This window comes from Oncorhynchus tshawytscha, linkage group LG14, assembly GCF_018296145.1.
Source record: "Oncorhynchus tshawytscha isolate Ot180627B linkage group LG14, Otsh_v2.0, whole genome shotgun sequence".
NCBI lineage: Eukaryota > Metazoa > Chordata > Actinopteri > Salmoniformes > Salmonidae > Oncorhynchus > Oncorhynchus tshawytscha.
In genome coordinates, this window is record NC_056442.1 from 17,980,391 (window position 1) to 17,995,933 (window position 15,543).

Consider the following 15,543-nt stretch of genomic DNA (forward strand, 5'->3'; position numbering starts at 1 on the left):
TGACAAAGTGAAAACAGGTTTTTAGACATTTTTGCAAAAAACAGAAATACTGTCACGTTCCGACCATACTTCTTTTGTGTTTTCCTTGTTTTAGTGTTGGTCAGGACGTGAGCTGGGTGGGCATTCTATGTTGTGTGTCTAGTTTGTCCGTTTCTATGTATGGCCTGATATGGTTCTCAATCAGAGGCCGGTGTTAGTCATTGTCTCTGATTGGGAACCATATTTAGGTAGCTTGTTTTGTGTTGGGGTTTATGGGTGGCTGTCTTTGTGTCATTGCACCAGATAGGACTGTTTCAGTTTTCACATTTGTTGTTTTGTATTTTGTAGTGTTCTCGTGTATGGTCTTGATTAAACATGTTGAACTCTAACCCCGCTGCGTTTTGGTCCTCCTCTCCTTCGACGGAAGAAAACCGTTACAAATATCTTAATACCTTAAGTATTCAGACCCTTTGCTATGAGACTCAGAATTGAGCTTAGGTGCATCCTGTTTCCATTCATCATCCTTGATGTTTCGACAACTTGATTGGAGAGCACATGTGGTAAAATCAATTGATTGGACATGATTTGGAAAGGCACATACTTGCCTATATAAGGTCCCACAGTTGACAGTGCATGTCAGAGCAAAAACCAAGCCATGAGGTCAAAGGAATTGTGACCAAAAATGAGCTACATATGGACAATACCAAAATAAATGATCTAATGACTCTGCCACCTCACAGCAAAATCTGCAGAGCTGGGAAGATTGTATATGTATACAGTGGGGAGAACAAGTATTTGATACACTGCCGATTTTGCAGGTTTTCCTACTTACAAAGCATGTAGAGGTCTGTCATTTTTATCATAGGTACAATTCAACTGTGAGAGACAGAATCTAAAACAAAATTCCAGAAAATCACATTGTATGATTTTTAAGTAATTCATTTACATTTTATTGTATGACATAAGTATTTGATACATCAGAAAAGCAGACCTTAATATTTGGTACAGAAACCTTTGTTTGCAATTACAGAGATCATACGTTTCCTGTAGTCCTTGACCAGGTTTGCACACACTGCAGCAGGTATTTTGGCCCACCCCTCCATACAGACCTTCTCCAGATCCTTCAGGTTTCGGGGCTGTCGCTGGGCAATACGGACTTTCAGCTCCCTCCAAAGATTTTCTATTGGGTTCAGGTCTGGAGACTTGCTAGGCCACTCCAGGACCTTGAGATGCTTCTTACGGAGCCACTCCTTTGTTGCCCTGGCTGTGTGTTTTGGGTCATTGTCATGCTGGAAGACCCAGCCACGACCCATCTTCAATGCTCTTACTGAGGGAAGGAGGTTGTTGGCCAAGGTCTCAAGATACATGGCCCCATCCTTCCTCCCTTCAATACGGTGCAGTCGTCCTGTCCCCTTTGCAGAAAAGCATCCCCAAAGAATGATGTTTCCACCTCCATGCTTCACAGTTGGGATGGTGTTCTTGGGGTTGTACTCATCCTTCTTCTTCCTCCAAACACGGCGTTTAAACCAAAAAGCTCTATTTTTGTCTCATCAGACCACATGACCATCTCCCATTCCTCCTCTGGATCATCCAGATGGTCATTGGCAAACTTCAGACGGGCCTGGACATGCGCTGGCTTGAGCAGGGGGACCTTGCGTGCGCTGCAGGATTTTAATCCATGACGGCGTAGTGTGTTACTAATGGTTTTCTTTGAGACCGTGGTCCCAGCTCTCTTCAGGTCATTGACCAGGTCCTGCCGTGTAGTTCTGGGCTGATCCCTCACCTTCCTCATGATCATTGATGCCCCACGAGGTGAGATCTTGCATGGAGCCCCAGACCGAGGGTGATTGACCGTCATCTTGAACTTCTTCCATTTTCTAATAATTGCGCCAACAGTTGTTGCCTTCTCACCAAGCTGCTTGCCTATTGTCCTGTAGCCCATCCCAGCCTTGTGCAGGTCTACAAGTTTATCCCTGATGTCCTTACACAGCTCTCTGGTCTTGGCCAGTGTGGAGAGGTTGGAGTCTGTTTGATTGAGTGTGTGGACAGGTGTCTTTTATACAGGTAACGAGTTCAAACAGGTGCAGTTAATACAGGTAATGAGTGGAGAACAGGGGGGCTTCTTAAAGAAAAACTAACAGGTCTGTGAGAGCCGGAATTCTTACTGGTTGGTAGGTGATCAAATACTTATGTCATGCAATAAAATGCAAATTATTTACTTAAAAATCATACAATGTGATTTTCTGGATTTTTGTTTTAGATTCCGTCTCTCACGGTTGAAGTGTACCTATGATAAAACATTATAGACCTCTACATGCTTTGTAAGTAGGAAAACCTGCAAAATCATCAGTGTATCAAATACTTGTTCTCCCCACTGTATATATATACAATCTTCCCAGCTCTGCAGATTTTGCTGTGAGGAGGCAGAGTCATTAGATCATTTATTTTGGTATTGTCCATATTGTAGCTCGTTTTTGGTCACAGGTCCAGGAATGGCTGAAGAGTTGCAACATTTGCCTAGAACTAACGCTACCGATAGCAATACTGGGTGATTTGAAAAGCCATAGTCTGTCACGACTTCTGCCGAAGGTGATGCCTCTCCAAGCTCGGGCGGTGCACCGGCGGTCGACGTCACCGGTCTTCTAGCCATCATTGATCCATTTTTCATTTTCCATTGGTTTTGTCTTCTCTTCCTACACACCTGGTTTCAATCCCATTCATTACCCGTTGTGTATTTAACCCTCTGTTTCCCCTCATGTCTTTGTCAGAGATTGTTAGTTATTATTTCGTGTTGTTTGTATTGGTGCGCGACGGGTCCTCGTACCCACTTTGTTTTGTTTATTTATTCATGGTTTTGGAGATATTAAATTACAACATTTTACCAAGATCGATTCTCCTGCGCCTGACTTCCTTGCCACCTAAACACACGCCTATGACATAGTCAATCAATCAATAATATAATAATTATTTTAATTTACAATCTGTAGAAGCTATGAGAATAGAAAGGTTAAGCATCACAGCACAGTTGAAAAATATATGGCAAATAGAAATCCAAAATGGATGGTGTTGAGAGATTGATGGGGGGTTGAATGGAGCTGAAGGATGGGACTAATAACAAGATAACCAATGTAAAACATACAGGGTCTGTAAAATGTATATAGGTTCAGAAATGATGTGAAATAACAGAGTTGCAAATAGAAATAGAGGAAGGACTAAAAACAAAGAAAATATAACTATTGTAAAATAGATTGTGTCTGTAAAATGTGTATAAGATGTATAAACTGAAGGTAGAAGCTTAAGTGTTATTGTTTATTTGTTTATTCCAATTGGGAAAAGGGTGGTAGGGTTTGTGGGGAATAATAAAGGTATATTCTAAAAAAAAGTATGTATGAAATTAACAAATGTGAGACGTACTAAAAAGGAGAATGGTATTGAGTCACCACAAACTGTTTGAAAGCCATAGGGGCATTTGACCAGATGATTCCATAAAACAAAGTACTGTATGTGTATATGTATGCATATGTGTATGTATATGGATATATATATATATATATTTACCCCCCAAAATATATGGGGGATTGGAAATGATGCAGACAATTACATTGATGGAAGCAACAATCTTTCTGCAATAGTAAGCTGATCCACCCCTAAATTTAAAAAATAATAATAATAAAATAAATAAATAAATAAAAGATAGTGTGTTGTTTGTGAAAATAATTAGCTTGCCAATATCCTAGGCTTTTTCTGACCATGTGACCTGACTATGGGTCCTCGTAATTGGCTATAACTAGGGTCCAGAGTTTTTCCTTTTCAGGTCACATAGTAAGGAAAAACTCTGGGCCCAAAGTACTGTATGTGGAATGACCTAGAACAGTGTACTGTTAATAGATGGCATCATGAGGTAGGACAATATGTGGATATATTGAAGCAACATCAGTCAGGAAGTTAAAGCTTGGTCGCAAATGGGTCTTCCAAATGGACAATGACCCCAAGCAAACGTCCAAAGTTGTGGCAACATGGCTTAAGGACAACAAAGTCAAGGTATTGGAGTGGCCATCACAAAGCCCTGACCTCAAGCCCATAGAAAAATTGTGGGCAGAACTGAAAAAGCATGTGCGAGCAAGGAGGCCTACAAACCTGACTCAGTTACACCAGCTCTGTCAGGAGGAATGGGACAAAATTCACCCAACTTGTTGTGGGAAGCTTGTGGAAGGCTACCCGAAATGTTTGACTCAAGTGAAACAATTTTAAAAGGCAATGCTGCCAAATACTAATTGAGTGTATGTAAACTTCTGACCCACTCGGAATGTGATGAAATAAATAAAAGCTGAAATAAATCATTCTCTCTACTATTATTCTGACATTTCACATTCTTAAAATAAAGTGGTGATCCTAACTGACCTAAAACAGGACATTTTTATTAGGATTAAATGTCAGGAATTGTGAAAAACTGAGTTTAAATGTATTTGGCTAAGGTGTATGTAAACTTCCGACTGCAACTGTATCAGTTTGCAAACAATGTAAAAATAATATTTATATATATCATTCAGTTAATAAAGCTGCATACACACATGGGCTCTTTTTGTTTTCCTGAGTAAGGCAACCTTCAAAATGCTGATGTTTCAGCCTAGCTCAGTGCTTTCTGAGGTGGTGGGACAAGCCAGCAGAAAGTAGGAGCATTGTGCCGTGAATGGCTCAGTGATCTGTCACTCATGGGGAGAGTACGCCATCGCCAAGTTTAAGTCCTTAGTAAGGGTAGACATCCAAAATTTCAGCCCTTTAGGTCCTGCCATAGTTACATTACAAGTGCCCTTCGAAGAAGGCTCAAAGACATTGGCAACAGACAAAAGTACATCAAATCACGTTATATGTACAGTAGCTTTGATTGGACTCATCATGTCAACATCTTACTTTCAGTTTTAGCTAGCAGTCGTCATCATGAATCAAATCGATAATCTACTGGCAAATCCTTTTAATCCTTGTCATATGAAGAGAAATAATGAAGAGAAATTATCAATAAAACGTATCGGTGCTCATCGGCCATTGGACAAAGATTACACAACAGGTTGGAAATCACAAATTCTACAACGAGTCATTTGGAAGGAATCAGTGGCTAACTGCAAGCATTGCAAAGCAACCACTAACGTTAGCCTGCTATTCAATGGAGTGGCTGTGTTTTCTTCCGAGTTCCCACCATAAATCCAGAGAATGCCAGACTTTGATGACAAAGTTTGATGACAAAATTTGCCCACAAAGGACCGCTGCATCACCTTCACAAGGTGAGTCCAAAAATGTCTTGTATGCTACCAGCATAAATGATGTAATATGCAAGGGAGATATGTATACTGTAGCTAAGAAAGTAATACTAAGTGTATGTTGTGTAGTAAACTGTTAGTAGCCCATGTGCCTCACCCTAATAATTTGGTCTATTTTCACCAACGCGGTATTGTAAACACATCGTTCGTGGCCCGGTGTGTGCTTGTTTGCCAACTTTTTTGTACAGCTTTGACAGTGCTACTGATAGACGTGGTGGCGCTTGGCTTGCACGTGTAAATTAAGCACACACAACATTCTATAATATAATTGTGTTATTTGACGTGTCAAATTAAAAGCTTATTTAACACATCAAATAGTATTATATGACGTTCAATGTGCCTCACCCTAATAATTTGGTCTATTTTCACCTCTTAATTTCACCTACTGTTCTAACTTGGTGGTGGAAATGTAGCCTATAACCTGTTTTAGAGAAATGTCATCATCGAATATTGTAAGCGCTTTCATTGTCTGTTTATATGCCCCCTTTACGGTTCTGAATTGTTGAACAGTAAGAACGGCCCATGTTCTGAATTCTGTCGCTGTACATTTCAAAAGTGCTGAACAAATAGTTATATTGGCTACGTCCATCGTCGCCCACTCATTAATATCTTAATATAAATTACGGATTGCCTCTTATCCACTTGTCGTCCCCTTATTATCAGGTGCCAAGGTAAGATCAAAGTGCAGACTGAAGTAACAATGTTTAGGGTTGAGGGCTTTGCTGGTGTAGTGGCTTTGCTGTTATGCATGTTTGTTTGCCCCACCAATATTTACATGCTAAAATCACCAATGCCCATTTCCATATCTACATGTACATACTACCTCAATCAGCCTGACTAACCGGTGTCTGTATGTAGCCTCGCTACTTTTATAGCCTCGCTACTGTATATAGCCTGTATTTTTTACTGTTGTTTAATTTCTTTACTTACCTATTGTTCACCTAACACCTTTTTTGCACTATTGGTTAGAGCCTGCAAGTAAGCATTTCACTGTAAGGTCTACACCTGTTGTATTCGGCGCACGTGACTAAAACTTTTTGATTTGATTTACAAATACAGCTGTGAGTTATTCCTGGTCAGATCACATAGTATTGGAGCACTCCTGGCCCTAGAGAGGGTTTTTCAGATAAGAGGCGTATCAACTGACCAGCTTTGCATTTTCCTGAGACAGCAGTCAGTCCCTCCTTCTCACAGTAGTGTCGAGGGGGACAGGGTAGACAGCTATCCGGGCTCTGGGTCATGGGAGGGTTGTAGTAGACAGGGGAACTGGGTGGCATGCCGCATGCCTGGATCAGCTGGGCAGGGCACTGGGGAGCAGTAATGGGCTGAGGGGCAGAGCCCTCTCCATCTTCCTCCTCCCTCTCTTCTTCCTCTTCCCTCAAACCCTGCACATGAGATTGTGATTAGAAACAAAGATTAGTGCTGCTAATATTGATCAAATCGGTGTGTAATTGTGCTGTATTGATTGTCTATAATCTAAAACCCTAACTGATCTGATTATATCCTTGACTGTAGTCTCTTTGACAAACTCTTGGGCAAGCTGTGGGAAGAGACTAGATTCACTGTGATAAGAAATGTAAGTAAGTAAGCCTTGGACAAGTAAGCCTTGTCAGAGCCAGAAAGGCTCCTGTCCTATGGGCCGATCTCCTGAATCTGTAGCGCGGGTCACGGTCATCATAAACAGGAGACCAAGGCGCAGCGTGGTAAGCGTACATAACTCTTTAATAACTCTTTAATGAAAGAGAGAACACTAAACAAAACTATACAAAACAACAAAATGAACTGTGAAGTCCCCCCCCCCCTCCCAAAAGGTGCAGACTCCCGGCCGCAAACCTAAACCTATATGGGAGGGTCTGGGTGGGCATCTAACCTTGGTGGCGGCTGTGGTTCTGGACGCCGCCCCCCTTCTTTACACTGAGTCCGTTCTTGTAGCACTGACCTGTGGATCATCGCCGGATGCTCTGGGCTGCGGATCCTCACCGTAGGTCCTGGGGACCCTCCGCTGCGTGGATCATCACCGGATGTTCTGGACTGGGGACCTTTGCTGGAGACCCCGGACTGGGGACCGTCGCTGGAGACCCCGGGCTGGGGACCGTCGTTGGAGACCCCGGGCTGGGGATCGTCGCTGAAGACTCCGGGCTGGGGTTCGTTGTTGGAGACCCCGGACTGTGGCCCATCGTTGGAGACCCCGGACTGTGGCCCGTCGTTGGAGGGTCCGGACTGTGGCCCGTCGTTGGAGGTTCCGGACTGTGACCCGTCGTTGGAGGTTCCAGACTGTTGCTGGAAGCTCTGGACTGGGCACCGTCGCCGGACGCTCTGGACTGGGTACTGTCGCCGGACGCTCTGTACTGGGTACTGTTGCCGGACACTCTGGACTCAGCACTGTCGCCGGACGCTCCGGACTGGGTACTGTCGCCGGACGCTCTGGACTGGGTACTGTCGCCGGACGCTCCGGACTGGGTACTGTTGCCGGATACTCTGTACTGCCGAGGCGCACTGTAGGCCTGGTGCGTGGTGCCGGAACTGGTGGTACCGGGCTGGGGACACGCACCTCAGGGCGAATGCGAGGAGCAGGAACAGGGGGTACTGGACCCTGGAGGCACACTGTAGGCCTGGTGCGTGGTGCCGGAACTGGTGGTACCGGGCTGGGGACACGCACCTCAGGGTGAGTGCGGGGAGGAGGAACAGGGCGTACTGGACCCTGGAGGCGCACTGGAGGCCTGGTGCGTGGTGCCGGAACTGGTGGTACCGGTCTGGTGACACACACCTCAGGACGAGTGCGGGGAGGAGGAACAGTACGTACTGGACTGTGGAGGCATACTGGAGGTCTGGGGTGTAGAGCTGACACAACCCGTCCTGGCTGGATGTTTATTTTCGCCCTGCAAATGCAGGGGAGTGCGGGGAGGAGGAACAGGATGTACTGGGCTGTGTAGACTCACTGGAGACACAGTATGCAAAGCCGGCGCAGGATGTCCTGGTCCAAGGAGGTACACTGGAGACCAGGAGCGCTGAGCCGGCACCCTCCTTCCTGGCTGGATGCCCATTCTAATGCAAGGAGCTGGAATAGAGCGCACCGGGCTAGAATAGCGCACTGGAGACACCGTGCGGTCCACCGCATAACACGGTGCCTGACCAGTAACACGCTCCCCACAGTAAGCACGAGGAGTTGGCTCAGGTCTCCGACCTGACTCATGCAATCTCCCCGTGTGCCTCTCGGGCTTCCGTGCCAGCCGTGTACCCTCATATCGACGCCGTTCCTCCTGTGCTATCTCCACCTGCTTCCATGGCAGGGTCTTGTCCCCTGCCATTACCTCCTCCCAGATCCAGGATGTCCTCCACTCCACTTTCTCCCGGGTGCAAGATGTCCACTCCTTTTTAGTACACTGCTTGGTCCGATTTTGGTGGGTTGTTCTGTCACGGTCGTCATAAATAGGAGACCAAGGCACAGCGCGGTAAGCGTACATAACTCTTTAATGAAAGAGAGAACACTGAACGAACACTGAACAAAACGAACCGTGAAGCTATATGGCTAGTGCAGAACAGGCAACTAAACATAGAATAACCCACCCACAAAATAACCAAGGAATATGGCTTCCTAAATACGGTTCCCAATCAGGGACAACGATAAACAGCTGCCTGATTGATAACCAATCTAGGCAACCATAGACATACAAACACCTAGACTAGAAAACCCCTAGACATACAAAAAACCCTAGACAATACAAAAACGAAACAAACCACCCTTGTCACACCCTGACCTAACCAAATAATAAGGAAAACAAACTAAGGTCAGGGTGTGACAGCGCGAGCCAGCTTGAGGCACACAAACACCCCCTGGACAGGACGCTAGTCTATAGCAAGGCCTATGACAATGAATGTGCTCTGATTATAATGTACCCGTGGCTAAGCGGTCCCCCAGTGAGCAGTAGAATCCCTCCTGGCAGTCTCGAGATGGATGTCTTTAGCCCCTCGGAGCCACAACTGTCCCAGAGGACACGGGCTGCAGCCGGAGACCTCTGTCACATGGAAACTCTACTGAGCAATGCTTATCAATTGTAGACAGCTGGAGTAACTGTGTAAGCGCCAAACCGACTCCATGTTACAGGGTTGGGGTCATTTCATTTCAGTCAATGACACACACACGCTGGATTAAATCCTAGTCACATAGATCTAATCATTAATATGCATTATCATTATACAAATGGTTTATGTAGTGTTCAATCACATCTAGGCGTGTGGAAAATTAGCATAAACAATTAACATTAAGGTACATCTGGTAATAGTTTACTCAATATGCCAATGTTTCTTTATGTGTCCCTATCCAAGACCATAAATAAACAGTTAATAACCTGTTAGAAAAGGTTCCCAGAGGACAGGGTAGAGGTAGATTGGTGCCCTCCTGACAGTAACGACCCTTTGGACAGGCTCCCCCCACTCCTGTACTGATGTTCCCATCTGGGTTCCTGAAGTTTAGACCTGGGAACATTAAATGTTATTTTTAGCAAGAATTATCCTCACTGTATAATGCTGAATTAGCTTTGTTGATATAGTTGAATGTTAAACAAATGACTTTAATCATTAACACTACAATTACAATGGCTGCTGCAGTTGTGTCTATTTCCAGCGATGCAAAAACTGATGTCAAGGAAAATGAGAACTGGAGCAAGGTTGTGGGTCGAAATGCCCCAAAGGAGACTGTTTTGCCTATTTTTATTATGGGGAGAGAAATCCTGACAAAGGAGGAGGCCATAGCCAACCCCATTAAAGAAGAGGCGCTCTGCCACAGTCTCATACATGAAATTCATCCAAACCACTTGAGGTCAGTACAGAGTGTACGTGCACTCTGGCGTATATGTCTTGTCAGTAACGAAGCAAGGGCAAAGCTTCTGATCAGAGGAATAATAGTCAAAGAGAATAATCAATTCAGTTTGAAGTCGTGCATGGCTGACCAGAACTCAATTCAAGTTACAATTAAAATACTACCTGAATCAGCAGATGATAGTGTTTTGACTGAGTTTCTGGCTAAAGCTGGATGTAAGTTGGTGGGGAGAGTGATGAGGCACATGATAAGATACATGGGTCAACTTACAATCTGCTCCAATGGAGATTGTTTTGTATATGTTGAAGCGGCAGTAAGCATTCCTATAACACGGTCTGTAAATGATGGACAAGGTCCTGCGCGTAGACAGGACTGGCCGACACAATCCAACACTGGATGGGGTCAGGAGATTCCACAGAAAGCTGTGGAACATCCAGGTGCTCTTTTGCCAACTTCAGACGTGCAGCAATGGGTTTTTTTGGACAGCAGTGGCTTCTCCTGTGGTGTCCTTCCATGAACACCATTCTTGTTTAGTGTTTCACGTATCATAGACTCGTCAACAGAGATATTAGCATGTTCCAGAGATTTGTTTAGCTGTCACTCTAGGATTCTTCTTAACCTCATTGAGCATTCTGTACTGTGCACTGGGAGAGTAGCAACAGTGCTGAACTATCTCCATTTATAAACAATTTGTCTTACCGTGCATTGCTTCTTGCGAATAGCAAACTCACATTTTTTGAGTGTTTTTTATAGGGCAGGTTAGCTGACTCCTGACTCCAATTAGCTTTTGGAAAAGTAATTAACCTTGGGGTTCACATACTTTTTACAACCTACTGTACACTGTAAATGTTTAAATTATGTATTCATTATAGACAAGAAAAATACAATAATTAATGTGTTATTAGTCTAAGCACACTGTGTTTGTCTATTGTTGTGACTAAGATGAAGATAAGATCAAATTGTATGACTAATTTATGCAGACATCCAGGTAATTCCAAAGGGTTCACATACTTTTCTTACCACTGTATATTTGAGTAGCCTATATTATCTGGTTCAGAGAAGGACATCTGTGTATGTGAGCATAACCTCTGTCACTAACATGGCTTTTCAAGAGAATGAGCAATCTGCTGATAATTACATTTTAATGCCAACTCTTGATACATGTCTCAAACAAAACCAGCCTTCGAGAAAGAAAGTCTGTTCCCTTAACCCAGGCATTAGAAAACATTGTACCATTAAACTTTTTCAAACCATTAATCAGGCTAAATTGCTCTGGGACCCTCGTTCCAAGCCTAGAGGAATATTCATAACATTATTTCTAAGAGTGAACAGGTAGAGCATCTAAATGCCATGCTTAAAGAATGTGAACATAAGAAGGAGATCATCTTCATGGGCGATTTCAATATAATAATATAATATAATAATATATAATAATAATAATAATAATATAATAATAATATAATAATATAATAATACCTCAGCCACGCTCAAGGTCCTAAACGATATCTTAACCGCCATCGATAAGAAACATTACTGTGCAGCCGTATTCATTGATCTGGCCAAGGCTTTCGACTCTGTCAATCACCACATCCTCATCGGCAGACTCGACAGCCTTGGTTTCTCAAATAATTGCCTCGCCTGGTTCACCAACTACTTCTCTGATAGAGTTCAGTGTGTCAAATCGGAGGGTCTGCTGTCCGGACCTCTGGCAGTCTCTATGGGGGTGCCACAGGGTTCAATTCTTGGACCGACTCTCTTCTCTGTATACATCAATGAGGTCGCTCTTGCTGCTGGTGAGTCCCTGATCCACCTCTACGCAGACGACACCATTCTGTATACTTCCGGCCCTTCTTTGGACACTGTGTTAACAACCCTCCAGGCAAGCTTCAATGCCATACAACTCTCCTTCCGTGGCCTCCAATTGCTCTTAAATACAAGTAAAACTAAATGCATGCTCTTCAACCGATCGCTACCTGCACCTACCAGCCTGTCCAACATCACTACTCTGGACGGCTCTGACTTAGAATACGTGGATAACTACAAATACTTAGGTGTCTGGTTAGACTGTAAACTCTCCTTCCAGACCCATATCAAACATCTCCAATCCAAAGTTAAATCTAGAATTGGCTTCCTATTTCGCAACAAAGCATCCTTCACTCATGCTGCCAAACATACCCTTGTAAAACTGACCATCCTACCAGTCCTCGACTTTGGCGATGTCATTTACAAAATAGCCTCCAATACCCTACTCAACAAATTGGATGCAGTCTATCACAGTGCAATCCGTTTTATCACCAAAGCCCCATATACTACACACCATTGCGACCTGTACGCTCTCGTTGGCTGGCCCTCGCTTCATACTCGTCGCCAAACCCACTGGCTCCATGTCATCTACAAGACCCTGCTAGGTAAAGTCCCCCCTTATCTCAGCTCGCTGGTCACCATAGCATCTCCCACCTGTAGCACACGCTCCAGCAGGTATATCTCTCTAGTCACCCCCAAAACCAATTCTTTCTTTGGCCGCCTCTCCTTCCAGTTCTCTGCTGCCAATGACTGGAACGAACTACAAAAATCTCTGAAACTGGAAACACTTATCTCCCTCACTAGCTTTAAGCACCAACTGTCAGAGCAGCTCACAGATTACTGCACCTGTACATAGCCCACCTATAATTTAGCCCAAACAACTACCTCTTTCCCAACTGTATTTAATTTTAATTAATTTATTTATTTTGCTCCTTTGCACCCCATTATTTTTATTTCTACTTACATTCTTCCATTGCAAAACTACCATTCCAGTGTTTTACTTGCTATATTGTATTTACTTTGCCACCATGGCCTTTTTTGCCTTTACCTCCCTTCTCACCTCATTTGCTCACATTGTATATAGACTTGTTTATACTGTATTATTGACTGTATGTTTGTTTTACTCCATGTGTAACTCTGTGTCGTTGTATCTGTCGAACTGCTTTGCTTTATCTTGGCCAGGTCGCAATTGTAAATGAGAACTTGTTCTCAACTTGCGTACCTGGTTAAATAAAGGTAAAATAAATAAATAAAATAAATAAATAAAAATTAACTGGGAAAACAAAACTTGCAGGAAAAAACTGAGAGATCAGACTATTTCAACCTGACTGAGATAACACAAGGTCCAAAGTGTGGCACAGTCATCCCAGACTCAAATTGATCTGGTGTTTACTAACATACCTGATCAAAAAACTAACTCCATTAACTTACTAACTAGCATATCTGACCCCAATGTTACATTGGGGTCAGAAAAGAGAAAAAGAGATTTAAGAACATATCAATGTGCAACAGTACAATAAAAAAATCCTGAAAAGTGAACCGAGTAACTACGATGCAGCTATAAGTCCAATTTGAAAGGTCTGATCTGTTAACGCTTGTTTTATTTTAAGGGTCCAAAATGACCCGCCACTATGTTTAACAGCAGAGAAAACCCCCTAAATGCTATTTTTTCAACTTGAAATTTGATTACTTTTCTCAGAGTGACCCCAACATGAGAAAAAGTGAAACATCGCCTTTTGTTCATATTTCCATGAAAGCTGTACACCACCAGGGTACAAAGATTGTCTTAGGGTCATTTTTGACCCAGCAGTTATAAAATAATTTACACACCACAAAAACCACAAAGACACACAATGAGAAATTGAGATTATGTGTGCTACTGATCTAACTCAGCCATCAACTCCTGAAGAGGAAGTTCACAGTTAGAAAGAACAAGCCTGAGCTTCCCCCTGCACCCCTCGCAACAAGGGGGAATGAGGCCTTCTCATCAAAGTTTGCTTTCACCCCCACCACCACTCTAGTATCTTACCTCCCAAAGAGGAACAAGAATGTGGTCCTCCTGAGCACATTGAACAAAACGACTGAGATCAGTGATCGTGAGGACAGGAAGCCAGCCATCATCCTGGACTACAACCACAACAAAGGAGGCATGGACAACCTGGACAAGGTGATTGGAACTTACAGCTGCAGGAGGATGATTGCCCGCTGGCCCCTGGTCATCTTCCATAACATCATTGATGTGTCCTCATACAATGCCTTTGTGATATGGAACAAGATCAACCCTACCTGAATGCCTGATAAGCGGAACAAGAATAGGGTGTTCCTGAAGCAGCTGGGAAAGACACTTGTAACCCCACACATTCAAAGAAGGGAGCGCCTCCCCCGCACGGCAGCCTCTGCAGCGCTTGTGAAAGCTGTTCAGGGGGCTGAATATTGTCCTGATCCACCTGAGGCTGCAGCTGGGGCAGGCAAGAGGAGGAGAAGCAAATTATAATTATATTTATTTACACATGTTAAGTTTGCTGAAAATAAACGCAGTTGAACGTGAGAGGACGTATCTTTTTTAGCTGAGTTTGTTACTGCTGCACTGTCGGATATAGAAGCATAAGCATTTCGCTACACTTGCAATAACATCTGCTAACCATGTGTAAGTGACCAATAACATTTGATTTGAGATGCTAGTTTTAGGTGCCAAGAAAATAGATATTTTGTTTGATCTGGCAATTCATCTTGATGGTTGTACAGTCGTCTCAAATAAAACTTCAAAGGACCTTGGTGTTACTCAGGACCCTGATCTCTTTATTGATGAACATAGAAAAAAGCTGCCCTTGAAATATTTTTAATATCTTTGTAACATTGCAAAAATCATACATTTTTGGTTAAAAAATGATGCAGAAAAGCCAATCCATGCTTTTGTCACTTCTAGATTAGATTACTGCAATGCTCTACTCTCCGGTTACCCGGATAAAGCACTAAATAAACTTCAGTTAATGCTAAACACGGCTGCTAGAATCTTGACTAGAAGCCAAAAATGTGATCATATTACTCCAGCACTAGTCTCTCTACACTGCCTTCCTGTTAAGGATAGGGCTGATTTCAAGGTTTTACTGCTAACCTACAAAACATTACATGGACTTGCTCCTACCCATCTCTCCAATTTGGTCCTGCCATAAATACCTAGACGTACGCTATGGTCACAAGACTCAGCCCTCCTTATTGTATCTACAATTTTGACGCAAATAGCTGGAGGCAGGGCGTTCTCCTATAGAGATCCATTTTGATAGAATGGTCTGCCTATCCATTTGAGAGACCCATACTTGATACTGTCTTCTCTCAACCTTTAACTCTTACTGAAGACTCATCTCTTCAGTAGGTCCTATGATTAAGTGTTATCTGGCCCAGGGGTGCAAAGTTGAACGGAAAGGCACTGGAGTGATGAACCGCCCTTGCTGTCTCGGTGTAGCCGGCGCCCCTCTCTCCAGTGGGATTCTCTGCCTCTGACCCTATTATGGGGGCTGAGTCACTGGCTTACTATTAGTGCTCTCCCATGCCGTCCCTAGGAGGGGCCTGTCACGGTGTGCCAGGCTTTTGCTATACTCAACTTGAGTGGGTTGAGTCACTGATGTG